At 40.2% G+C, this 15,649-nt stretch overlaps 1 long non-coding RNA gene across 1 annotated transcript; it reads right to left on the bottom strand.

Moving 5' to 3' along the window:
• Positions 1–2,863: 2,863 nt before the first annotated feature.
• Positions 2,864–15,356, bottom strand: LOC110204635 (uncharacterized). The gene is made up of 3 exons (XR_002323355.2): positions 15,258–15,356; positions 4,898–5,142; positions 2,864–3,081 (listed from the first exon to the last, which is right to left on the bottom strand). It is a non-coding gene; the product is annotated as an uncharacterized LOC110204635 (long non-coding RNA).
• Positions 15,357–15,649: the final 293 nt, after the last annotated feature.

Below are 15,649 nucleotides of genomic sequence, written 5' to 3' on the forward strand. Positions count from 1 at the left end.
GGTCCTTTTACTGTAAATTCAGCATGCTATGAAGGTTTCTCCCCAACATCATAGCTGGGAAAGCTGATGCCCACAAATATAGGACACTTTTCCCATGGCTAAAGAAAGATCTTGGGCAAAACGACTAGAGTTGACCAGTGGACAGGCCAGGTCACTCAGTCCATTTTATAGGAAGAATCTGAGGCCCAGACAATTGTCACAAAGACAAGATTTTCATTCAGATCCTCCAATTCCAAATCCAGTCTTTTTCCCATCCTACCCTTTCTATATGTCAGGATGCCCTGGAAAAAAGCCAAGGGACTTCAACTATCTCATTCTGCTGGTAAACCTTGGGCAAGTTATTTCACTTCTGAACCTCCATTTCCTAATTTGTCAAATTAGAATAATATCTGCCCTGCCTACCTCACAAGCTCATTGTGAGGCTCAAATTAGATCATCTGTAAGAAAGTGCTTTGAAAATAATAAAGCCATATAAGTACGTAAGTTATTATTGTTTTTTTATTATACCTTCAGTTCAAAGCTGTTGAAATGTCTTAAGCAGGAGAGCATGCAGTTGAGGAAATGGGGTGGGGAAAGGAGTGGTCACTTGGATTGAGACTGGAAACCTCAGCCATTTGTCTCCCACTTGTGAACTGTGACTTTGAGCTTCAGTTTCCTCATTGGTGTGGCTCTTGATAATAGGAGTTAGAGCTGGAACAGACCTTCACAGTTATTTACTCTGATCTCTTCCTTTCCCAAATGAGGAAACAGACCTTGAGAGGGGAAGGGACAGCACTTGGTTATTAAACACTTTTTATCACAGTTCAAAGAAGAGTCTTTCCTCCCTCCCCACCCCATAGTGATGTGTTGTTTTGTTGTTGTTTAGTCATTTTCAGTTGTGTCCAACTCTTCATGACCCCATTTGGGGTTTTCCTTCACAAAGGTACTGAAGTAGTTTCTCATTGCCTTCTCTAGCTCATTTTACAGATGAGGAAACTGAAGCAAACAGGGTGAAGTGACTTTTCCAGGGACACACAGCTAGTAAGTGTCTGGGGCCAGATTTGAACTGAGGTCTTTCTTTCTACAGGCCTAGCACTATATCCACTGCACCACCCAGCTGCCGTAACACACACACACACACACACACACACACACACACACACACATATTGTCCTAATATATAGTGATATATGTACTGCACAGTTATGTCTGTTCCAGGGCAATTCACATTTTGAGAAAATAAAGTGTGTATTTAATAAATAGTTGGCATTTATATAGTGCTTTGCAAATATGATCTGATTTTATCCTTATAACAACCCTGGAAGGTAGGTACTGAGGAAATTGAGGTAGTCAGAGGTTAAGTGACTTACCTGGGGTCACACAGCTAGCTGGTAAGTGTCTATGACTAGATTTGAAATCTTCCTGATTCCAGGCCCAGCACTCTGTTTATTGTGGCAGTATCTAGCTATCTATAGGTATGTAATGAAAAGCAGTGCAAATTGCAAGGCTAGGAGACCTGGCTTGCAGCAATAATTCTTTGCCACTTATTACGTGTGAGAGCTTGGATAAGTAGTACCGGAGCATCTCTGAACCTCATTATGGGATGGCTTTGGGGAGTAAAGTGCTTGCTAAACCTTGGTAGGCTATATAGAATTTGAGTCATTATTATTTATGAAGTTTTACAAAAGGGAGTAGCCTTAGTCTGAGTCCTGCTTTGCAGTTCAGAAAATCATGGTCATTTCTGTGTGTGTGTGTTTTGTGTGTACACACATGTATATATGTATATGTATATGTATGTGCATATATACACATACATATTTATATACATACATACACATGTGCATATATATGTATATATAAAGATATATTTGTAACAGAGTAGAATCTCAATCACTATTATGCCTTGAAATGACCAGGCTGCCCTGCCTTCTGACATTAGCATTGGATCTAATAAGTGTCTGAGGCTGGATTTAAGTGTTAGAGAGGATCTGCATCCACATGTGGCTCTAGAGCTACAAAGAAAAGCTAGGAGAATGATGGAAAGCAGTGTAAAATGCTAGGTTTGGGGAATCTTGTCTGGGGTGACAGGCTTAGAGGGGATTAAATAGGGTTAGCAAGCTCTTCTCCTGGGGAAGAAGTACAAGAGTCCTCCTCCAGGTGTGATGCTATGAGGCACAGGGTGCTAGGGAAAGGAAAAAGATTGGTTGGTTGGGTGTCAGTGAGTCATTGACCTCAGCTGAGTCAGGAGAACTCGTAGTCTCCTATTCCTGTCCTATTCTTATGGAGCAGCCAGGATGTGGCCAAGTCAAGCCCATTTGGGTCTTCTGTGCCTCTGTAGTAGCCTCTGTGGGATTGAGTCTCACTCTGGCTCCTCCTTAGGCTAAGGGGCTGGTAGGCTGGAGGCTGTGGGTGGGGATTTGCAGGTCCGAGCTCTGGTCACCTGAGACTTAGGGTGTAGTTAGAAGAGTGAAGGAGGAGATTGAACTGGTAGAGGGAGTAGACAGTAGAAGTGGGGCCTGGCCTGGGCAGTCAGTCAGCTGAGTCCCTCCTGGAATGGCTGGGAGCCCTGCTTGTGCAAGGGCTGTCCTATCTGGCTCGCTGAGGCAAAGGCGCTGGGCTGGCTGGAGAGAGAATCCAAGTTAAGTGACAGCATGTGGGAACACAGCTGCAAGAAGAGGCTAATGCCCAGCCACATGGCCAGGATCTTCCTTTGGGCAGCCAGGTTCCCTATTGGCAAAATAGCGATGGAGGCAATGTGGCATTGGGTTGTATAATGGAGGCTGGGGGGCACGAGAAGGGTTTCTCTAGGGTATTCTCCAGGCTAAAACATTATTATTAGAAACACTGCTGTGTACGCTTACCCAGGTCTGAAACCGGATCCACCTTCTCCTTGGGCTGGAAGAGCTGTGCTCACTTTCCTCATCTCTATAAAGTGAAGTATTGTCTTGGATAATTCCTAAGGTTCCAAGTTTTTGCAGATGAGGGAATGGAAATGAAGTGGCTTGACTACTTTTTCCTGAAGTCTTTGCTGGTTCCTGTTATCTATATCAATATCATGAATTCCATGAAGCCATTGTTGAATTAGGAAGAAGGCTGGGCATCCTGTATGTGTGAGAGCACATGTATGACAAATGCACATCTTTTTATCCCTATTCCCCATTCGAAATTCCTTCCCTTGTTTCAGCATCCATTGGGTATTATATTATCTATGAAGCACCTATTACTCCTCTCCCTCGTGAGCCTCCACCCCTAATTACATCTCCCATTCCCCACAATTCTGCCATTGGGCCCTTATTTGGGAACACCCCTTTTTATGTTAACCTCAGAACTGTTTTCAGCAGGTTAGTCTTTTCACCACCAAGAGTGTTTTCTTATAATTCCCTTTTGTCCAACTTCCACCTAGCCCCCAGACTGCATTCCTTAAGGTTTCTACTTGGCTTTTTGTGGAAATAATAATAATAAAAAAACTATTTCTTTGACTCCACCCTCTGATGCAGAAGCAACATCCATATATCCTACAATCCCCCTTTTTCTTTTATTTTACTCTGTTACATCTGCATCTTTTAATTCATTATGTATTCTAGTTTTGACCATAATTAGGGTTCACCTCAGTCTCTTCACAAGATATTATGCAATAGCCTACAACTGTCAATACCCCAGCTGTCTTCTGCCATTACCTTCCATTTGCCAACCCATGATTCTAACTATTCCTTTAATTAATTATCTATGCCAGAGTTCTCTCCAGCTCCTCAGCTAAAGTGGTTAGACTTTGCGATGCCTTAGTAATGGTTCCATCTGGAGCTGTGCTATTGGTCAACATTTCATCAAGGGATTTTGGGAACTTATAACAGTATGGGAGAAGGAAGGGAGAAATTGATCAATGCATTGACAAATCAAAAAGGGGGCTGTCCCCTTAGTAAATACAGATACAGAGACCCCAAAGTAATGATAAATTGTCCATTTAAGGCTGCAGAAGTCTCTGTTCATACAGTTGTCTGGCATTGTGGACATCATACAGGGAAGTTTTCTGGTCTTGGTGCTGTTCAAGCAGTGTCCAGCAGACTGTCTTCTTGTAGAGATTCTCTTTCTTGGGTCTGTTCTCCTATAAGATTGATCTTAACACAATTTTTAAATTACCTTGCCAATAACCAGGGCAAATAATGAAAGTTAACTCAACCCTTATGTCTTCATTATTATAGGATCAAAAATTGGAACTTTGGCGAATTGTCATGTTTAAGAAACTCAAATTAGAAAAGTAACAGAAAAATTAGAACCTGGCCTTACACTCTGCATTAGTTCTAGTTTTATACCTTGCATTAATTCATTATTCATTCTTATTCATATTCCCCCATCAGGAGGAGGAGATTCTATTAAGGAATTAATAACAGACTCCAATACATAGTAATCAGTTTTAAAACTGCACAAGTAATAAAACTGTACAAGTAATAAAACAATTCCAACTTCTGGTCATGTACAAATAAATAATCCATAATTAAAATAGATGCTTCTTTTAAGGCGTTTACAAGCTAGGCCACAAGCCACTCTTCTTTTAACATTAATTGTAACAAACTGAGACAACTTTAATATTAACTAAGTATTAACTAAGTAACAGAATAATATCTTCGTTCCACAAGCTGGCTTCCTAACTATCCCCATACCATTGTAAGAAATTAAAGGACTCTCCCTGACTTATACAGGAATGTACTAGTAATAGATGTCAAGACTGAATACTTAATTCTAAAATTCTAGGCCAAATAACTAAATCTTATACTTGCATCTTACTATAATAACCTCAGATGTTCCTGCATCAGTCTATTATTTAATAGATTTGATATTATGCTTACAAAACTTATGAATTTAAACATTTGCCATGAAAGAATAGGGACATAACTAAAGTAAAGGAACAATTCTTCCCTACCTTCATGTCAATTACAGGCAGAAGGTATTTAATAGCCAACTGCATTGAGCCAGGCTTAAAGTCTGCCAGGTGTCATAGTGGGGAAATTGAGTCAGGAGAATCCTCTCTCAGTCATGCAGAAAAGTCATTCTCCCAATCTTCTCATGAGAACACTCTCTTGCAGCTCCTAGATGCAGCTCACAAACCCCTCACAGGGTTTCTGGCATCATGGGTTAGTAGCTCAATCAGTTCCTTGTTGACAATACCTGGAGTTAGAGTCAGAATTCATTAACAGTCCCCAAGATCTTTGATAGCAAATTCCCTTCATCAGGGTTTCAGGTGTGAGTATAATATCACATTAATTAGGGAACATTTCCAAAGTGAACCCTAAGCAGTTTACATGTCTTCCTAGACATGTTCTAGCTCCTGATAACATCCTGAGTAAAATCAAATTTCCATTAAGACCATAAGTTGCTACTCTAACAGATTTGCCTCTCTTTTTCTCAAGCTTATTTATGCTTCTCTAACCAATCTTAATCGAAAGAATGAGGCAGTTCCAGAGAAGTTCAAACATTAGTTCTAAACCCTTGCTAGGCCATGGAATGAATTCATATCAAAAAAGCAAGATCTCCCCCACTTACAATTCATTACAATAGTTGCTTTAGTATTAATCACTAGCCTTTGATCTCTGATGCTTTTCCCATTGAGTTGCTGCTTTTGACTCTTGTTTCTCAGAAAGCATCCATTAAGACCCATCCAGGGACACAACAAACCTAGGAAACAAACTCAAAATTCACAGTAAGTTTGGACATAATTGTCATCAATATCAGATTATGATTTGCAACAAAACTAGCTTGCAAATTTAGTAGGCCCTCTTAAAAAAATCACACCAAAGACTTTCTTTGCATAAAAGTATTTTCCTTTCTTAAAAACAGCTTACAATTTCCTAATTACCACAAAATTGCTAGTTAACCTAAATTATCTAGTCAAAAATTCTCTAGTCTATAATGGGCCATTTACTCAGTAAGAATTCCACAACACAAGACTCCTGCACAGGGTTGATAACGATTACAAGATTTTACAAAGTCTCTTCTTTGCATAATTACCAGGTTTCCTTTCACACACACACACACACACCAAAATACTTTTATAAGTGCTTAATTTAAACAAGAACTCCAGGAGGCAGCTAAGTGGCACAGAGGATACAGCACCGGCCCTGGAGTCAGAAGGACTTAAGGTCAAACAGCCTTAGGCACGTAACACTTCTTAGCCCTGTGACTCTGGGCAAGTCACTTAACCCCAATTGCCTCACTAAAAAAACAAACAAAACCAATAACTCCCAATAGCTTAGTTAACAATCTTAAATTTCATAAATGAGAACCAAATAATCCCAGCTAAAACTTCCCTTTAAAATAGACAAAACTTCTTGCTTCCCAAATTATAGTACTTAAAAAAAATATTGCAACACAGGGTCAGATAGAATAACCTAACAGCTTCCCAACCCATTCCTTTTTTTTTCTTTCTGTGATAGTATAATTCTTAATCTAGTCAACATTGTAGATTATAAAAGAAATTGCTTTTCTAACAACATAGCTGATACAATTGTTTACCAGATTACACCATATAAGAAAATTCAGAAATACAACCATGCCATAAGCACCTATCATATATTTAAAACTTGAAACAGAACCAATTAATTACTGTCAGATGACCTTAATTTAGTTGGATAGACTAAATCAAATCTGGATTCATAATCATTAATGGCAATGATGGGGTATGGGCCAAGCTTGGCCCCCAAAACAAACCCTTTCTCCTGAACTGCTCCACCTGGTCTAGCAGTTTCCCCAGGCCATACTTCCCATCCCTGATCTTATTTAGACCCCATTCAACCTCACAGACACTCCCATCAAGACACCTGGCCACTCCCAGATCCCCCTCATAGCCGAGACTTCCCCATACCCGCTCATCCTTATGAGCATCACAAATATTCAGACTCTTCAAGAGCCTGGCTTACATGGAACAAGCTGTCATAGGCCGAAAGAAGGCCTGGGTCATTTTTTTTTTTCTGGGCAGGACCCACGAGTTGCAATTGTGGGTCCCACTATCCCCAACCTCCAAACCTCAACAGTACATTTTAATTTCTAAGGCCTAATACTCTTAGTACTTTAAAGGAAAGGATTATTATCCATAAATTCACACACAGTTTTTTTCCTAATTGAGGCTCTGATATATGGGAGGATGCCTAATTAATTCCAAAACAGCGCATATCAGTAAGTTGTTCACAATAGGTTTGTACCACAGGGCACACATTATATTTCCACAATAGTAATAAACTTTGAAATAACCCATTGTCAATTTAGATGAATGCATTTCCAAATCACTTTGCACAGAAAATCATTCATCTCATAATTAATATTGAAACTATAACTTTAAACCATCACATATTTTTATAATAGTCAAGATTTCAAATGAAAATCTGCTACCATAGTAAATACCAATATTATTATTACTTGCTTATAACCAAATATAACCAAGTTTTCAAAGTATCTCATTTGTATGATATCCTTTCAAAAGACCCATTCCCGATTAAGAACTGCTTTAGCACCATTTCTACCTCACAGTGGTCCCTCAAATATTATAATCTAAGAGTTTTAGAAATACAATACAATTTAGAAGTAGAGTAATAACACAAACAATAAACTTCAGATAACATCAATTGCATTTCCAGATTATCACATATACACATTATTGATCTTATTACTCTTGGTACTTTTAACAATTACATTAAATTAGAGAAATAATAATAATGCTATGTCTAACATATGCCATTGTATTAAGCACTTTACAGTCATATCATTTTCTATCCCAAAACAACTGTTTTTTTTCCCTTTACAGAACAGTAAACTTAAATCAAATCAGACCTGAATTTGTGATCGTTAATGATAAACATTTAAAAACATTTTTGCTTTAAATCCAAAGTCTCAGCCCTTTAAAAGGAAATCTTCTCCACAAATTCATATATTCCTTTAAAAAGACACGTGGTGACAATTACTACCCTGAATAATTTTCTCCCCGTTTCTTTCCTACTTCTTTAAAAGAGCAAAAAAATCCATTCTCCTTTTAGAAGTTTATCAGATAAAAAACTGCCCTTCTGGGAATCTCAGGCTTCAGCAATTTGAATCAACATTAACCTGGAGTAGTCAGTCCCCGTCCCCCCTCCCCCCCCCCCCCCCCGGGCAGAAAGCCTCTAGAGTTCCAATAATTAATTAATTGAACAGTGTGAGAAATGAGGGAGATTGGTTTATTGGTTTACTGCTTTACACAAACATGTAAACAAGATGAGTGAGACATTGGTTTTCACAGGCTCTATAGAAACAATAGATATTGCATTGCAAACACAGATATTACTTGGGACATGCAGGAATGTTGGGACAAGTTGGGCTTTAGTTAAAGCCAAGTAATCCTATAAAACCGCTTGCTGTGCTCCTGTATAAGTGGTGTTGGTCCCTTGAGGGCGCATACACACCTAATTCTCATGAGAATTGATGAAAAAGGCATCTCTTCTCTCACTCCACAACTGTGATTTCATTATTACCCAGCTAACTCTTGTTTGGAAATTCGCCGAGCCCAGTCTCAGGCTGAATTCTGAATTAAGTCTGGGGTTTTTATGACAAACGTGGCGAATTGTCCAGAATATTCTTAAGGCCCCCGGAGTGGTTATTTGAGGGGTAAATGGAGGAAGAGGGCTCCCACCAATTTTTGGTGGTCCTCTGCTTTTCTCTCTGGCTTCACCCAGGCTGCATATGAGACCTGAGACTCGGTATTTGCCAAATGGAGTGTTTGAACAGATTTAAGGAAAAAGGGAAGAACTGGCTGTAGACCATGTAAAGTAGACCTGTTGATCAAAGCAGGGAAAAATTTGTGGCTAGAGTACCTGCCTTGTTGGTCCACAGAATCCTCATTTCTGACAACTGTTGAGGCTAGCCCAGATGGGGCTTTTAGAGGAATGGTCTAGAAATGGGAGGAAGGAGCTCAAAGGAAAAGGCATTGAGGAAGGGGAAGGAGAGCTGTTAGCCTGGGGGAATCAGACTCTGCTTCTTGCTGGAAGGAAAGACCAGTCAAGATTAGAATTAGAATCGTGCACACGTTTTCTGTCTGTCTTTATGTAAATGTTTTATGTCTGCCAGAAAAATTTTAAGTCTGAAATTAGAGAAGAAACAGTGGAAAAGAACTCCCACTTTAGACTTTCAGTGGGAGATTAATAAGATTTTTTTGGGGGTGGTCCTGTGAGAGATGAACTCTCAGAGATGAAGCCTCCTCAAAAGGTCAATAATTTGTGATTATTATTTTCAAAATCCTCCCCCACTCAGACCCTGTTTTTAAGCACTTAACAGAAAGAATAAGCCCTGCCCCACCCCCAACCTGAGCCATTTGCCCTTGGCTTCCCACCTCTTTCCCTGTCTTTGAATTTTGGGCCTGGAATATAAGCCCCACCTCCCAGTTAAGGGGATAGGAAGAAGCTTTAGAGCTTAGAATGTAAGCCCATCCCCAGTTAAGGGGGTAAGGGATAGTGGTGGGTGGAAACTTGTTTGCATAGTGGGTGAAGACTTTGCATGGTGGGCAGAGATTTGCTTTTATAAGGGGCCCCTGTTATGCAGTCTCTCTCTCTCCACATGTATCGAAGGAGCAGACAGCCATCTTGCGAGATTGTAATAAAGGTAACCTTTGCTTTCCACCTTGAGAAGTCTCTGAGTTTAATTTGGGTTAGGGTCGCTGTCCCACACAGTCCCAACACTGGCCAAGTTGGGATAACAGAATAAGTTAGATAATGAGTAATGGAATCAAAAAAGCAGGGAGCTACCAAGCATGCCGCCCAAGATGGTAGGGATTGATAGAGGGAAGGGGCTGAGAAGAATTTGGGTTCAGGTTTGGTCGGATTCCTAAGAGTTTGAATTGCTGTCTTTCTACCTCTGCCACCAGTATATCTGATATCAAGGCAGTGTGTTTAGAGTTGTAAAATTAAGGGTTTTTCTGGCTTTTAATGAGATAAGATTTCAGTGATTTCTTTAAAATGCATAGTAATATTATAAAGCTATTTGGGGAGAGAGAGGGAGAGTGCTGTTCTCTGGATTTGCAATTCTTATCCCCCTTCAGATTTCAGAATGGCAAAGGAAAGCTGCCCAGCCTTGGTAAGTGTAATTTGGGTGGGGGTAGCAAGCTATGTTCTCCACCCTTGCGTGGTTGTTCTGGGTGCCTTTGTGCCAGCTTTTGATGGTTTAGGCATGTTGAGAAGGTGTGAGGAAGTTTGAGTTTGTTTTAAGTAGAAGGATTGAAAATGAAAATTTTGTAGCTTGATTTGAAAAACTAATAAAGTTACATAGGGTGAAAAGGCCATCCACCTCTCAGGAGAAACCTGTAGGAGGGTTTTATTAAATCTGGCTGGAAAACTGACTATACCCGGTTCAAATTGCTGAAGCCTGAGATTTTCAGGAGAGTGGCTTTATCTGATAAGCCTCTAAAAAGGAGAGGAGACTTTTTCTTTGCTCCCTTACGGAGGTAGGAAAGAAAAGTGGAGAGAATTATTCAGAGAAGGAATTATCATCACGTGTCTTTTTAAGGGAATATATAAATTTGTGGAGAATATTTCCTCTTAAAGGGCCAAGAATATTGGATTTAAAACAAAAATGTTTTTAAATGTTTATCATTAGCGATTATAATCTCAATTTGTTTTTGGAAAAAAAGTTACTAGTATGACTGAGACAAAGTGTCCTTTGATTTTAAGCAAAGAAACTCTTAGACCTTTGTGGATTAGGTGGTGAAAGGGGACTTGAATAATACTGGGGTCAATGGCAAATTCTTTTGAACCCATAGGATATATTAGCAAGTATCTATTTAGTCACTTGACCACTGCCTGCCTCCCGTTTTCCCATCTGCAAAATGGAAACAATAGCACCTACCTTCCAGGGATGTTGTAAGGGTCAAGTGAGTTAATATTTGTAAAGTGCTTTCAGCCAAACACTAGGGATGAGGATGCAAAGAGAAAACTGTGTAGGCTGCTAGAATTAAAATGCTTAATGAATGGTTTGGCCTAGAGATAAATACTTCTATTTTATATATTTTATTTCCCCTAGCTATTATTCAATTCAAATGTACCCCTTCTTTGAGTCCTGAACTTTTATTTAGTTTCCTGACCTAGTAGTCATCCCCTCTCTCAGAAGTGTTATTTTCTTTCAATTTTTTTTTACTTGTTCCTTGTGGTCCTCCTACAAATGAGTTCAACTTGGGTTCTCCACTTTGTGTTCTTTATAATCACTCCATTCACATTATCCTTCATTTCTACTCTTCAGGGATGACCTCTATGCAAAGGACTCTTGCCCATCTGTACCTCAGGCCTTGACCTTTCTCCTGACCTTTGGACTCTCCACTTCTCTGCCTACAGAACATAACCATCTAACTGTCCTATTGGTACCTCAAGCTCAACATAGAGGATGCATGGGGTAGGACACAGATGGATCCCTGCCTGCCTGCTGCATATTGACTTAGAAAACCACAAATCAACATTATCTATGTTTAGTTGTATTTTTATTTTGTTAAGTATTTTCCGGTTTCATTTTAATCTGGTTTGGGGTCCATTCAAGAGTGTTGCTGCCATGCATCTGACACCTCTGGTGTCAGTGTTTTACTTTTACTCAAGAAGACCTGAGTTCAGATCCTGCCTCAGACACTTACTAAAGGTGAGGCTTAGTTTCCTAAAAATAAGGAGTGATAGGATCGTAGATTAGAGCTGGAGAGGAGACTTTAAAAGCGATGGACTTGACCACTAAGGTCCTTTCCAGTTCTAAATCTATGCTATGTATGAACAAAACTTACCTTTTTCCCCTTAGTATGTTCCTCCTATAATTTTTAAATTTCTTTCAATTATATCATTCATTCAATCTCCCCACCACTTCCAGGAAGTCTTCCTTAATATCTGTCCTCAGTAATGAAACATTTCCTCCCCTCAGGTTTTACTAGTGTAGATGTTTTGGTGTAGTTTTAAGTACATTAAGACTTTGGGAATGCTTCTGTACTTTGTACCTCTCATAAAAATATTATTGAAATACATGATAAATATTTGCTCCCTATTAGACTGTAAATCCTAGGAGATTGGAAACTATGCCTTATTTAAACTGTATCTCGCTAAGCACCTAGTTATTGTTGGAATTTTAACCTAAATTTAAGGTTAACAAATACTTGTTGGTTGATTGTTTGAATCTGAGAGGTGCTCTCTAGTACCAAGCCACAGGACTATATTTTTGACCACTTTTTTTTTTAATTAGTGACTTGCTGAGACAAGGAAATGATTCTTATCAAATCTGTAGATGAAACAAAAGTGGGAGAGACAGCAAATATGATTAGCAGCAAGACTCAAAACTATCTGGACAGGCTAAAACTCTGGGCTAAAATCAAGATTATATATATCCCTAATGAAATTTCAAGTCCTGAATTTCAATTGAAAAAAAAAATCAATTGTACCAGGCTGCTGTGGAAGATACCTACCTTGGCAGCATCTCACATGGGCTCTTAGTGACATCACCAAGCCTGGTGGACAAGGGTCTAATTTGGAACATAGCAAGCCAAGTTCCTCTCTCCTCTCCACCCCACCCCCTTAAATAATGCTTCTTCCATGTACTCCCTTCCCTTTAATTAAATTCCTCATGGCATGGGGCAGTTTGTAGTTATTAACTGAAAAGTTTTGTAGAAATAGGACAAGCTGAAGAGGGGACAACTGACCCATGGAGAGGGTGGGGGCTAAGCAGGCACCTGGGGCCCTGCTCCAGAAAGTCCCCCAGGTACTGTCTTCTTTGGCACTGACTGACCACCCAGTCAGTCAACGGGCAGTTGTTAAACACCTACTATGTGCAAGGCACCTTAGTAAGCACTAGAAATACAAAGAAAAGCAAAAGACAGTTCTTGTTCTCAAAGAGTCTAAAGGAGGAGATAACATGATAACAACTGTATTACAAATAAGATATGTACAAAGAAGGTAAATTGGAATAATCAATAGAGGGAAGGCACTAGAATTAAGGGAGATTGGGAAAGGCTTCTTGTAGAAGGTAGAATTTTTAGCTGAGACTTGAAGAAGGTGAGGAGACAGAGATGGGGATGAGGAAGGAGAACAGCCAGGCATGGGCACAACCAGTGAAATGTCCAGTCAGGATGTCTTATATTGGTTCCCACCCAGTACATACAAAGCACTGTCCCAGGCCTCAAGAGAAAGAGTAGTAACATCTTTGTCTTTTGCTAACCTTTTCCAAGGAAGGAGATGTGTGTTGTGTGGGTGCAGAAGCATCAGGTTCTATTTGTGGCAAGTAGACAAGAAGATGATAGGAACTTGGAGGGATCTTGGACTATCTAGCATAATTCTTCCATTTTATAAAAACAACAGCAGCTCACATTTTGTAAAAAACAAAACAAAACAAAACACTGCTGTACACTGCTGTACGTTAACTCATTTGATCTCATAATACTGGAATTCAAATACAGCCTTGGACATTTACTAGCTTTGTGGAACCCTGGGTAAATCACTAAACCACTGTCTGCCTCAGTTTCCTTGAGTATAAAATGGGGATGATAATAGCACCTATCTCCCAGGGTTGTGAGGATCAAATGAGATAATATTTGTAATGGCCAGTATATAGTAGGTGCTTAACAAATCAAGCTTGTTCCCTTTTCTTCCCCTGTAGAAGTAGCTAAGTATTATTGTTCCTATTTTACTGATACAGAAGAAGATGGAAAGGACCACTTGTCCAAAGTCACAGTAGTTAATCACAGAGCCCAAATTCAAACCTAGCTCTTCTGCCTCCAAATTCCTGTACTTCAGTGGTAATTTTAAAAACATTTTCTTTTGAGGGGGGTTAATTATTTCCCTCCCTCACCCAACTCCTCCCTTAGGTCTGCCCTTTGGGCTGCTTGTTCCCTAGTTTGATCCACTGTCTTTTCAGGTCTTATTGATATAGGTGTGCCCTGTCTCTTTTACTTTTTAGAGTGAGAGGTCCCCTAGGGCAGGGACCTTCTTTTCTAGTTCCTCTGGCTTCTCCTCTGAGCCCTGCCTCACCCTTGACTCGGAGTTCCCTGGGCTGAAGCCTGCACCTAGAGTGATCCAAGAGCATGCCCACACACACACACACACACACACATGCTGGTGTCTCAGAGCTAGCTCTGAAAGGAAGTGGGAGGACTCTATTAATCTCCCATTGAATAAGTCAAAATAAGAATTCCCTAGCTCTGAGGCTAGGGGCCTAAAACTTGATGACCTCATTATAAAGGAGTCCTTTCCTTTGTTTCCTACTAGGTCCTACCCAGGTTATCCCTACCCCAGCCTCACCTTTTCTTCATTGTGCTAATTTCCTTACCTCATCTGAACTATATTCCCAGTGACTCCCTTTACTTCTTTCTGTCTCTTCCTCTCCCTCCCTTCCTCTCTCTCCCCCTTCTATGTTCTCATCTCTCTCTCTCTTTCTCTGTTTCTCTCTCTTCCTCTCACTCTGTCTCTATCTCTGTCTCTCTGTGTGTCTCTGTTTCTCTCCTCCTTTCCCTCTCCTTTGTAATCTCTCTCTCTCTCTCTCTCTCTCTCTCTCTCTCTCTCTCTCTCTCTCTCTCTCTCTGTCTCTGTCTCTCTCTCTCTGTCTCTGTATCTGTCTGTCTCTCTTTGTCTCTGTCTCTCCCTGGCTGTTCAGGTGTCTTTAGAAGCATCGCTAGAGAGGGAGGGGGGTGGACTGGCATACTTTTTTTTTTTCTTGCTGGTTTTGGGTCCAGGGCTCAAGAGGTTCTGAATGTCAGTAGGGTTTTAGTGAGCCAGCAGCAACAGTTCCCAGAATTATGGAGGATATTGATAAAAGGGGAAAAAGTCTTTCATATCTGTGTCTGACTAACCTGCCTTTGTAAGTGAGTATTATATGAAGGGAGTGGGCCTTTTTCTGAAACTGTTTGACAAAAATTTTGGGAAGAGGAGAGTGATGAGCATAGGAGATCCAAGAAAAAGATTAGATACCATTCAGAGTAAGTCTCAGTGACCTTCTAAAGATCAGGAGGTAGTGGAAAGTGGGAGACCAGATTTGGAGTCAGAGGATCTGGGTTCAAATCCTGTTTCTACAACCTCACTACCTGTTATGTTGGGCAACATCTTTAGCCTTCCTATACCTCAGTCTTCTTATCTGTAAAACGAGGGAATTGGCCTATTTCTTCTAAGGGACCTTCCAAATTTAGACCTCTGATACTATGACCTTTCTAATACATTGTGATATGGCCATATCGTGTTCTCCTGGCCATGAGAACCCAGGTCAAGAGAGTTCCATGGAATTGTTTCTCCTCTCATCTCTTAAGTCCTATAAAAACTCACTTGTCTGGGTCCTCAGAGCCGTTTTGGCATTTTCAGCTTTGTTTCTGGGTATGTCTCTTCTTGTCAGGTGAGCATATGTCTGGATCTTCTTCCCTTAGATACTTTACAGACCCTTTGTACCAAAGGTGGCAGGCTTCTAGTCAACAACTAGGAAGTCTTGGAAGTTTGATGGCTGCAAAAGGCCACAAAGCTATTATCTTTTCTTCTCTCCTGGTGAGGTATGCTGAGCCAGAAGAAAAGTTTTCATAGACTTAAAGATAGAAGAGATGGCAGAGGTCTTGTTGAAGTATATCGTTATAGAGGTGAAGAAACTGAAACCCAGAAAGTCTGGTCAAAGTTCCCAGAGGCACTGAGAGGTTAAGTGGTTTTCCCTTGGTCACCAACAGGGGACT

Source organism: Phascolarctos cinereus, unplaced genomic scaffold (genome assembly GCF_003287225.1).
Source record: "Phascolarctos cinereus isolate Bilbo 61053 unplaced genomic scaffold, phaCin_HiC Scaffold_742;HRSCAF=1385, whole genome shotgun sequence".
NCBI lineage: Eukaryota > Metazoa > Chordata > Mammalia > Diprotodontia > Phascolarctidae > Phascolarctos > Phascolarctos cinereus.